The sequence below is a fragment of the Coenobita brevimanus genome, chromosome 66 (assembly GCF_032717465.1).
Source record: "Coenobita brevimanus isolate Jiangsu-jjx chromosome 66, ASM3271746v2, whole genome shotgun sequence".
NCBI lineage: Eukaryota > Metazoa > Arthropoda > Malacostraca > Decapoda > Coenobitidae > Coenobita > Coenobita brevimanus.
In genome coordinates, this window is record NC_137019.1 from 956,880 (window position 1) to 969,167 (window position 12,288).

The 12,288-nt window shown below is 43.9% G+C and overlaps 1 protein-coding gene across 2 annotated transcripts in view; it reads left to right on the forward strand.

Annotated features, from left to right (window-relative positions):
* LOC145405221 (uncharacterized) overlaps positions 1–12,288 on the forward strand; it is a 211,249-nt gene that overhangs the window by 37,286 nt on the left and 161,675 nt on the right. The gene's annotated exons all lie outside the window — the stretch shown is intronic.

A 12,288-nucleotide genomic window follows, 5' to 3' on the forward strand; every position in this document is an offset into this window, starting at 1 on the left:
GAACGGGGGAGAGGAGGGGAGAAGGAAGGGTTTAAGGAGAGGTGGAGGGGAGTGGGGAGGTGAAAGAGAGACGCATAGGAGAGAGGAGAAGGTAGGGATGGGGGTCAGGAGGGGAGGAATTAAAGGGGAGTGGGGAGATGAATGAAGAATAAGTTGAGGGGAGTAGGGAGGGTAAGGTGGGGAGGGAGTTGGGAGGAGGAGAGATGGGGGTTGGGCTGGGTTGGGGGGTGGGAAGGAGGGAAGTGGGAAAGAAGAGGAGAATGAGAGGAAAGGAGTGACAGATAGCGGGAGGATAGACAGGGATGGGAAGAGGGAGTAGGTGCGGAGTGAGAGGAGCGAAGAGGAGTGATGTAAAGATAAAAGAGATGAGAAAGGAATGAGATTGATAAAGGGAGAAGAAGAGAAACGAGGGAGAGGAGTGGTGGAATGGAGGCTGACAGAGAGCAATGAGGAAAGAAAGGAGAGAGAGAGTAGAGTGGCAGCTGGATGGAGAAGATGGGAATGGACTGAGAGATTAGGCACAAGAAAAGTGCAGTAGATTGAGGAAAGTGTCAAGAGAGGATAACGGAGAAGGAATCAGGAGGAGGGAAGGATAAAAGAGAGGAGGAAGGGAAGGGAAAAGAGATAGAGAGAGGGAGGAGGGAGGGGGGGAGAGGGAGAGAAATGATAATGCTGATGATGATGATGTTGATGATGGGGAAAGGAGGACTGAGAAGAGGAGAGAGGAGGGAGCGAGAATAAGAATGAGAGAAAATATGAAGTTTGTGGCGTAGGAAGAGAAAGGAGAGTATAGCAGATGGAAATGGGACATATGATGACAGGGAAGGGGAACTGAAAGGCGAGAGGATGGACGGAGAGTAAGATTGATGGAGAAAGTGAAGTTGATTGGGAAGTACGGGAGAGGATGGAAGAAGAGCCAAATTGGTGCTGAGATGAAGGAGATTTGATAGGAAGAGGAGAGACTAGAAAAGATGATATCGCCTGGGAGAGAGGAATGAGAAAAGGAGAGTAAGAAACGTGATAAGAGAAAATTCATGACGTAGTAGGAGGAGGAGGAAGAGGAGGAGGAGGAGGAGGAGAGAGAGAGAGAGAGAGAGAGAGAGAGAGAGAGAGAGGATGATGAAAAGAAATGGTGGAGGGAACTGAAGGAGGAGGTAGGCTATCATGATGGAAGAGGTGGCTAGAGTGAAGGAGGAAGGAAAAAAAAAAAGTTAGGAAAGACGTGGCGCAAGGGAGGTGAGAGACTGCCTGGGACTTTGAGGAGAGAGAGAGAGAGAGACAGAGACAGAGAGAGAACTAGGGTCTGACTTTGATGATAACTCCATCACTACGAGAGATCTCCCCTAAACAAGTATAACGGCAGAATTTTACCTTCACACTGAAACTGTGTAATGATATAACAGTTTCGGCCGGACTTGGACCCTATTCAGTGGAGCCAAAAATATTATATTTGTACATTTAACACAGCTTCAATATATGGATAGAATAATCTTCCATTTGAACTGTTCTGGGTGCTGTGAAACCTAAACCCAAATCGTCTGACTGTAGCAAGAAATAAACCAGATCAAAAGTGCTCAGATTTCACGGCGACGGCGCATCGATCTTTGACGTTGACCTATATCCTTGACCTTTGATTGATCTGCACCAAATCTGATAAACTTATACGCAACATAACACGCAGTATATGTGCCAAGTTTGATCAAGACCAGTTGAGGCATTCTTGAGATACATTATGCCAACTTTCATACATCGATACATGCGCAGAAGCGGGCTCGATCACAGTAGCTTTCGTGGGGGCCAGAAATAAAACCCAACTCTATGCCCAGATGTAAGAAGATAAGAGCAGCCTACGATTCCCCCATCCACCAGACCCTTAGGCCATGAGGTGGGATGGAAATATGTTAAACACAACACTTTGCATTCTGAAAATATCTAAAGGAGAGAGAGAGAGAAGAAATACAGTATGAGGAAAGCCGGGAGAATAACTGAGAAAGATGAAGAAGAAAATTACGCTTAAAAAAAGTCTTGAGAGAGAACTGCGAGAAGTGGAGGAGAAGTGAACGAGAAGTGGTGAGAATGTTGAAGAGTAGGAGAAGGAGAATATAAGGGAATGAGAGAAGTGGAATGAGTAAAAAAAAGAAGTGTAGTAAAGGTTAAAAAAAAGGACAGGTGAGAAGTGGAGGAAAGGTCAGGGAGGAGAGGAGGCAATGTGGATAACTGGGAGAAGATGAAAAGTAAGGTGGATGTAGAAAAATGGGGAGAATGTGGAGAAGTGGGGAAAGAAGAGAAGAGGAGAGACGTGTGGATGAGAGGTGATGGAGAAGAGAGACATATGAAGGAGGAGTGATAGAGGAGAGGAGAGGAAAGGAGAGACATGTGGAGGAGAGGTGATGGAGAGGAGACATGTGAAGGAGGGGTGATGGAGGAGAGGTGATGGAGAAGAGAGAGACATATGAAGGATGAGGGGTGATGGAGGAGAGTAAAGGAGAGAGATGTGGAGGAGAGGTGATGGAGAAGAGAGACATATGAAGGAGGAGTGATGGAGGAGAGGAGAGGAAGGGAGAGACATGTGGAGGAGGGATGATGGAGGAGAGGAGAGGAAGGGAGAGACATGTGGAGGAGGGGTGATGGAGGAGAGGAGAGAGGCGGTAAAACTCATTTTTGTGGGACTCAAGCACCAAATTGAGTTCCTTCCGTCGAGGGATTAGGTTACTCCTCATACCTCATACCTTACACCTCATACCTTACACCTCATACTTCTCACTACCTATTTCCACGTCTCATACCCCACCTCATACCGCTGTCCACACTTCATACCTCCTAACTCATACCTCATACTTCTGTCCACAACTCATGCCTCACACTGTACACTTCATACTTAGCACCACATACCTCACGCCTCATACCATCACACCAAGCACCTCATATCTCACCCCACACCTCATACTTAATATCTCATACCTCCTACCTTATACATCATGCCTCATACTTCACACCTCTACCCCACGTCTCATACCTCATTCTTCATACTTCTTACCTCATCCCTTATACCCCAAACCTCTGTCCACACCTCATACCTAGCACTTCACACCTCATACATTGCACCTCAGACTTCAGACCTAACTCCTCACACCTCATACATCACATATAATTCCTCATACTTCACACCTAATACCTCATACCTAATAACTCACATCACACCTCTCATACCTAAGTCTACACCTCATACCTCTGTCTCATACGTTTGTCCACATGCCTCTCTCCACACCTCACATCTCATACCTCTCTCACCGCATTATATTTCTCCACACCTCACACTACTGTCGATACCTCACACTTTTTTCTACATCTCACACTACAATCCACACCTGACACCTTATTAATATACGCCCACACTTCACACTTATTATGACTGTCCATGTGATTCATACTCTTGTCCACATTCATATATTTATCAAACCGTCTCACACTATACTTTACACTTCACTTCTCACACCACATATCTGTACATCTTCCTTCACCCCAAGATCTCATGTTACTCATCACAAACCAGGCCCACTTTTCTTCACATATCTGACTGCTTCACACCTCACATCTCGAGGTATGTGAGTCATTTTACCACTTCACTCCCAGGATCTTCTTTTATATTCTGTCATTTCTACCACCAAAGGATTGTAATAAATTCTGGAGACTTTTTGAAGTAGACTTGTTAGATCAGACCTGTATTAACCGCTTCACTACTAGAGGTCTGTCCTAGGTTGATTGAAAGCATCTAATTATACAAAGAATGAAATAAAAATATGTCATTGGTTTGAAAGGGTTAACCATGTCTAACACCAAGCTCCCATTCCATTCCTCACTCTTTAACGTAAGTAGTAAGTTCATATTTAAATAGTTACCCTTTCAGCATGACCGGGTTCTTTCTTTTTTTTCTACCTCACCACATACTACTACCTCACGCCTCACACATCCCAGTTCCTCGTGCCTCATACGCGCGCGCGCGCACACACACACACACACACACACACACACACACACACACACACACACACACACACACACACACACACACACACACACACACACACACACACACACACACACACCAATCACCTTTCTCCTCCTCCACACTTCACTTCACTCCGTCACATGATACTCTGGGGTTGTATTTGCGAGAAGTTTTATCTTGAGCCACTTGAACCTATCAGCTTTCCTCCCTCCTCACACCTCTCTAAACTCATTTTATCATTTCCAGTCCTTCCTCACACTTTCTTTCTCCTATTTTATGTTTAATTCTGCCTCACACATCCCTCATACCTCTCTACTTGCCCACATCTCTCTACTTGCCTCACACCTCCCATCCTACCGTACACCTCTCTCCTTAAGTCACATCTTGCACCCTTCCTCACATCTCCTTTCCTACCTCACACTTCCCATCTTACTTCACACCTCTCTCCCTGCCTCACACCTTGCGCTCTCTCATTGATCTCTTCAACCCGAGGACGTACATTCTTATGCTTTTTTCTTCTGGCTGTGAAAGACTTTTTAGACTGGAGTGAGTAAGAGATAGCCTTTATTAATCCCTTCAACAACAGAGGCATTTCTTAAATTTAATTAAACCGTCCGGGAGTGGTAAAAATAGGCGAAGCAAGCACAGCAAAACTACGCTGCCCTCAGGACGCCTTCCCATGGGAGCGACCCTCAGGGCTCCCACGCTGCTGCAAATCTGGTCTGGAGAGAGATGTACCAGTGTGCAAAATTTCGTTGTCGAAAGAAAAGAAAAAACAGAAACTATGGTCATGTGCCATGGAGCCTTGGGGCTGCCTCCACCGGATCCCACCTAATTAACTATTCCGGGTGGTAGTCTATCACTATGAAATTTCATGATTCTAGGTAATTCCCTGGCGTCGTCCCCCCGAGGACCGCCTACCCTCGTGAAAGGGGGGTGGGGAGGGTGGAGTCCCATCCTTTGTAATACCTGGTCTAAATGAGGTTTGCTACCGTGAAATTTTGTTTTCCTAGGTTAAAAACGAATGTTAGTTTCTCTCCCCCTCATCCGGGGGACGGGCAGAGGAGTTCCACCCTTCCAAAATTATGCTCCTGTTGGAGGCTTACCACAATCCAAAATTTGTTTTCCTAGGTGAAAAATTGGTGGTGCATACCAGCGTTTGCCGGGACTCCCGAGAGTCACTTCTCCACGCGACCTGCCCTTAGTGAAGGTCTACCATTATTCAGAGTTTATTTTTCCTAGGTAAAAGACTGGCTGTGGCACTCCGGCGTTGAACGAGAGCCCAGGGGGTCGCAGTCGGCCCTGGAGGTCCCATCCTGCCTAAAAGCTGTTTCTTGTGGATGTCTGTCTCAGTGCAAAATTTTGTTTTCATAAGAACTCCCGGACACTCCCCGTTGCCAGAAAACACAGTCTAGAACCACGTCCTCTGCTCCTCCATCAGTCCATGAGAAATACCGCGCATTGTCGATTCTGTGGATTGGGAAGGGCACGGCACCTGTTTCAGAGGGGTAACACTTTTTTCACGTCTCTTCACCGTCCACCTGAGAGACAGCCCTGTGTATGAATAATCTGAAGTCATACCCTGGAGAGAAGTATGCGGCAACTGACCAGAAGTATTTAAATGGGATCCTAACCAACATACCGGATAAACAAGTCTTCACAACAGTCAACTATTATCACATATTCTTTTGTTTTTTCCACATCATGAGCCAGGTTATACGATACATTAATCTCCATAACAGTTAATTTCATCACAGATCATTTTGTATTACTTATATTGTCATTTTAACATTCATTCTAATTTGATTGTGAAGCGTTAGGTAGCTGAATGAGTGAAGGCAAGCGTATGTACAAACCAACTCATACACAAATTAGGTTAAGAGAATTCATAAATACGTCCCCCCAGGGCTCTGCCACTCCCCGTAACCCTCACCCACCAGCCTCATATCAATTCTGAAGTTCCTCTTCCTTATCGCTTTATTTAGCATGTTGCACTTTAACGTTGTCCTGTATTCCATTTACACAGTTTTAATATTGACATAGTTAACATCAGTAACGTACATGGGGATGCTTAGGTGTAAAATGCAAAATAAATTGCCAAGGAGGAGCTGTTGCGAATCTCCAAAGCCTCAACCTGATGTTTAAACAGCAAAAATTATGCCCTCAATCCTACATCTCTCTCTCTCTCTCTCTCTCTCTCTCTTTCAAAATTAATCTGGCAAATCCACAGTAATTAGCACCAGAAACATTAATCAGCCATAGATCAGTATCACCAGAGTCAGCTACATCAGAGCCACCAAATTTACCTCAGAGTCCAATGAGGGTCGCAGGATAAGGGACAGGCCTGTAGTTGCTCATGATGCCTGATATACTTTTCATGCTTGGGATTGTGTGCCAATTATCCACGTTAATTATATCTGCCACGTACGGGAATGCGAATTAGCTGCTCCTTGGACTGCTGATTGGGACCTCTCGTTGAATTATGTCTTATCTGTTAATCTTTTTATCTGCCTGAAATTGTGTACGGTAAATAATGCGGACTGATAGATGGTAAAAATAGTCTGTGTGTGTGTGTGTGTGTGTGTGTGTGTGTGTGTGTGTGTGTTTCTAGTGCCTAAATTGGGTCAGGGTTGCGGGAATCATGTATTTGCTTTAGTTAACCACCTCAGTACGATAACTTTTTTTTTATATTATTGTATTTAATTTTGGAGAAGCCTGTCGTGGCGAAGGGTTACAGAGTCCCAGTTAAATCCCTTCTTTATTAAGGTCTTCCCCAAACCCAAATATAATGGGTGATGGCGTGAAAAAAGAGGCATTGTCATGGGAAAGGTTTTGCGGTAGCACTTTTCACTTTCCAGCATCGTCCCTCCCACGGCTCACCTCTCGCCTTCCCTCTGGCACTTCACCTCTCACGTTGCACATTCTTCACGTTCCCCATCACTTTACCTTCTCCCCCTCACTTGATCATCTTACTCTCACTTCACCTCCTCTCCCTCACTTCATCTCATACCTGCCACACATCTCACTTTGTTCCCCTCACCTAACACATTTCTTCTCTCATCTCACACCTGCCACACACTCTACCTTTCCTCCCTCATCCCTTCCCACACCGCTTCCCTCCCTTATTTCCTTCCTCACTCCACTCCTGCCTCTCAAACGAGCCCTCACCTCGCATTCCTTCCTCATACCCTCCATCTTTATCACCCCATACTGCACCTCTTCACCCCGCATCTCTTCCTCACCCTTCAGCCCATTACACCCACTCACCTTATCCTTTTCTCCTCACACACTCCTTTTCATACCCCTTCTCCCTCCTCCCACGGTCTTCCACAGCCATCCACTTCACCTAAGGCCAACAAACAACAGCCGAGATTGCAGGGGAGTCTACTATAATTGACCTCCTCTCTTCCAGTCCCCCCGTCTCTCTCTCCCTCTCTCTCTCTCGTTGTCCTATTTTTAGTATTCTGTCTATTTATTGTTGCTACCCCCAGGCTTTTTTATTTAACTCGTAGGGGGAGACGTTTTGCAGGGAAGGGGTAGGTGAAAGGCGTGTTTAACCAGTGTGTTCTGAAAAGTCTCTCCTTGACTAAATATAATCGTCTACACATTGCAAGAATCATACAGAATACACATCATCTAGTTGGAGAAGTTGATAGGCGTAGATATAATAGCCTAGTATCTCTAGTCTGGGCCACGCTACTGATGCATCTGACCTTTATAATGACAAGTAAATAGACATGGCCAAGAAAAATGGGGGATATGCTTGTTAACTTTGGAGATCTCGTACGGTAAGGCCTCATCCAGAAACTCTTTGGTCTGTTACACTCTAGTATTCCCTCGTATGTTACTGGTTCAGACTAACGATATTTAAGCTTGTACTACGAGGAGTCTTTTATTATTATTATTATTAATATTATTATTATTATTAGTAGTAGTAGTAGTGGTAGTAGTAGTAGTAGTAGCGGTACCCCAAAGCGGTTGTATTTAGCATATTATAGAAACAGTTTCAATCCCCTCCAGTACGAAAGTCGTTCTCTGACCTGAATAAAATCATGTAGTGTTAGACATTTTAAGAAGGTGTCCTCGAGATGAAGGGGTTAAAAATTTAAACAACATACAAGCAAATGTTCAGGTGTCATATGAAAAATAAACTGGTGAGGAAATCACTTATACTGCCGAGGATAGGGTCAAATATTTATCGCTATCATATTACCAACTTCCTATAAGGAATACTGAACTAGGCCTGTGTTTAGCTACAGAGGATACCCTGGGATTACTGGTATAATTTCTCGCATTAAATCCTTCCACTTTTAGATACAATCCCGTTAATCCTTCCTTAACACTCAGGCTATAGTGAGAGGCTAATTCGTCTAGTGTGAGCTGAAATTGATGACTAGAACTGTCCTGACCGTGAAGGGGTTAATAGTACTAGTTATAATACTCAGGTTCCTGTGAATCCCTCTCTGTTAAGTAAAACCGCCTGTTGTTTGCTGGAATTAAATACTAGAAATGTCCCTGCCCTGAATGCTGGAAAAAAAAAAATTATCTGGCATTATCTGGAATTGAAGTGGTATACCATTTTTGTATGAGAAAACTCTGACGTGTATTTAGCATGGACGTTGGGTAATGGCGCCGAAATAGTGACACGTGGAGGTAAATGGTACGTAGGAGGACTGCTGGACGGTAGGGAACAGGCTGTTGAGCCTTTGTCCAGAGCAGGACGCTGTAAATAGCAAGAGCAAAATTGAAACACCTCATCGACCTTCAGACCTTCAATATAGCATTATAGTGGGTGTATTTGCTGTGAGTCTGGTGGTATTTAATTGCCATTTATCTCTGGGTCTGTCCTTGTGGCAAATGAATTCTCAGTATCACGCCGTTGATTTCATGACCCTTATAGCTTTAACAATATTGAGGTTTGGGATGCGATCTTTGTTTGCCTGGTTCTTCTCGTGATGTTGTGTGTTTTGTTTACCTGTTTACTTATTTGTTGACGTGGTATATTGGCTGTTTGTTTCCTTGTTTGTTATTATGGCTTTACAGTTACGCGTTTGCCTAGTTTTATTAGTTTACGTGTTGGTAGGTGTTTGTTTTATTTGTTTACCTCTCTGCTTTAGGCTGTTTGCTTACACGTTAATCTGATTTTTTACGTGTTTACTTATTTGTTTGCGATATATATATACTGACTGTTTACGTGTTTGTTCGTTTGGCTTTGTTTATTTGAAATCTTGGCCTTATTTTCGTGTTTTTTTTGGCTGTTTTTACGTGTTGGTTAATTTGGCAGTGTGTTACGTGTTTTATATGTTTGCTTTGGCCGTTTATGTGTTACTTTTCCATTTGTTTGCGTGTTAGTTGGCCTGTTTACCTGTGTTTTACCTGTGTATGTATTTGTGTTTTGCTTTTTTATGTATCCGCGTGTTTCATTACGTGTGTGATGTTTTTGGATTGTTGTTTACGTATGGATTTGTGTGTTTTTTAATGTATTTCCTGTTTGCTCACGTGTTTGCAGTGACTGACGCGCTATGATTTAGTTCACAATTTGGTCTGTCCCCGTGGCTAATTCCAGTATCACGTCCTTGTATTCATTGTCATCATAGATTTTGCAATATTGGGTGTGTGACGCTCGCTTGGTTTGCTTATACTGGTGCGTGTGTGACTCTTAGTATTTGTCTCTGTATGTGCGTGTGCTTGTGTATGTGCTTTATTGTGTGTGTTTGTGTTTGCCCATTACTTTCTGTATGTCCTTGCGTGAGTGTGTGTTTACCTGTTTGTTTGTCTATTTGTGTGTGTACGTGCGCTCGTGCACCTGCATGCATACATACATGCATACATGTGTGTGTGTGTGTGTGTGTGTGTGTGTGTGTGTGTGTGTGTGTGTGTGTGTGTAATGGTGATAGAGGATAAAATATACGACCAGGATATTCGTGCGCGTCGTTAAAAATGACCAAAAGGAGAAGTTCCTTGTAGCTGGCGTAGGATCCTTCCTCCCAGCACTTGTGTTGCAAGTACCCTCGTACGATTCGTACCTCCTACAGCTCAGGTGCCAAACTAATTTCTTGAGCTTAAACCTATGTTGTTTACGAATTAGCTCAGATTTGAATTTCATTTTAAAGTGTTCATAATTTTCCACAATCCACTACCCCTGCCCCACGCTGATGCACCAGATGCGGAGGAAATACCACTGTCATATCTTTTGTACAGACGGTTCAGTACAAGACGCTCAGGCTGCAGGCTCCGTCTGTTAGACCCTCAAAGGATTGCTGATCGCCGGCGACGGTTCGGAGTCTGTGCCTGAGTCGGTTTGAGAGAGAAAAAAGAAAAAATAAAAGTTTACCCATATTTCTTCGTGTGCTACTTCTGTACTGCGTGTCTTGGTCTTGTATTTTCTGAGCTTCACTGTAACCTTCCTCTTCTCGTAAATTCTTCCAGACTTCGTGGAAACTACTGCACACTGTCCTCTGAGTCATCTGCAAACATCATCTGATTTACCTCGCAATCACCTCTTCCCCTGCGTCCCTTAAATTCATCCTTCTTCCCAATACCCTTGCGTCTGTTCCCCTCGTCACCCTGGCCATGAACAAATTGAATGGTCAAGGAGAAACATTACATCCCAGACGCAATCCAGCCATTACCACAAACTACTTACCCTTCTCAATCCAACTTGCACGCACGCACACACGCACGCACGCACGCACACACACACACACACACACACACACACACACACACACACACACACACACACACACACACACACACACACACACACACACACACACACACACACACACACACACACACCAAAAGCCCCTCACATTTTTTTTTTTTTTACCCGAAGAGGGTTTAGTACTGTGCACAATTACTCCTGCTCACCCCTTTCTTATATACCTTCCTTAGTGTCTTCAATAGATTTCAGTTTCTGTCTGACACATTTTCCCCTTCCAGAAACCTTCCGACAGGGGACGGTCGTGACAGAACTAACTCTAGGTCATTTTGTCCTGGTACAATTTTTCTCACGTTTTCAGCCACCCCTCTTCCTCCTCCATCTTTCTCGTTAGTGCAGTTTGATTCTTTTATTCCACTAAGTTCTTCCCTTTTCCAGTTGTATGTTTGGTTGCGTTTTCCAAGGATTTCTATGCAGTCTTATTATGTCCATATTTCTCAGTGTATTTCTTTTTGATAATTTACCAGTGCTTTAGTTCTTTCTTATAACCTTGCTTCTGTTGTACCTGGAGTTATGCGTCCTGCATAGATCGGTAAACTTCCTCACCACTACACCTGCACTACCACCCCCTCATAAAATATATCGCCGCACCCAACAAACTATCTCCAGCGCCGGATGTGCACCTTACAGTTTTCTGAAGTGTATGATTTAGAGAACATCGTCGTAATGAAAACTAAAGCCAGGCACCCAGTTCCTACCTAATTTCACTCATTTCGTAGTTTATTTTATCGCCTGTAATGTTTTTCGTCCTCTGTAAGTACCCTGTGATATTCTTCCCTAGAACAATATTCTTGACCCCTCTGAAATTTATTGATATTTACTCACCATTTCTTTCAGTCCTTCTTTTACATTCTAATACCTCTCCACTGTCTTCTTTCCTTGTCTGTTAATATTCCTTACACTTCTTTCTGTAGATGCCACCCCTACAAGTTTGTTCCTTCACAATAGCGCGTTTTTCCTAACCTGACGATGATCCCTAACCTTTTACAGTCCAACTGATAGCCAAGTGTAGTCAGACTGGCAGGTCGATTTGAATAGTAAAAGAAGGGGACCGATACCTACCTCATAACAAAGACTCAAAAAATTTCAGGCAGCCATGTCCCAGAATTCAAGTTGTAGGTATTTCGGAAGAAAATAAAGCAACTGTGACATCGATATTTTCATTGCCGTGCTCATTACCTTTGCCTCTTTTCCCGCTAATCACCATGTAGATGCTACACCTCCCCCCTGTTATATACTGCAGCCTCCTTAAACAATTCATGACGTGTTTTAATGTTTTACTCAAGCCACTTGGTGCTGGAGAGGAATTACTTCATGTGGTGGCGCTGATATTACTAGGTGGCTCTCACTGCCTGGTTATATAAAAGCTACCCTGAAAGGAGAATGGTGAACTGCAAGAAGAGGGCAAATTAAATTTTTTGTCCACTGGGTGTGTATTTCAGATGAGCGTGGGGCCACAGTGGCGACTCTTGTTACCACCAGACGACTGTATTTAACTTTAGACTGACCTCTTGTGGTGAAGGGTTAATAATGGCTATAATTCCTCCAGTTTGAA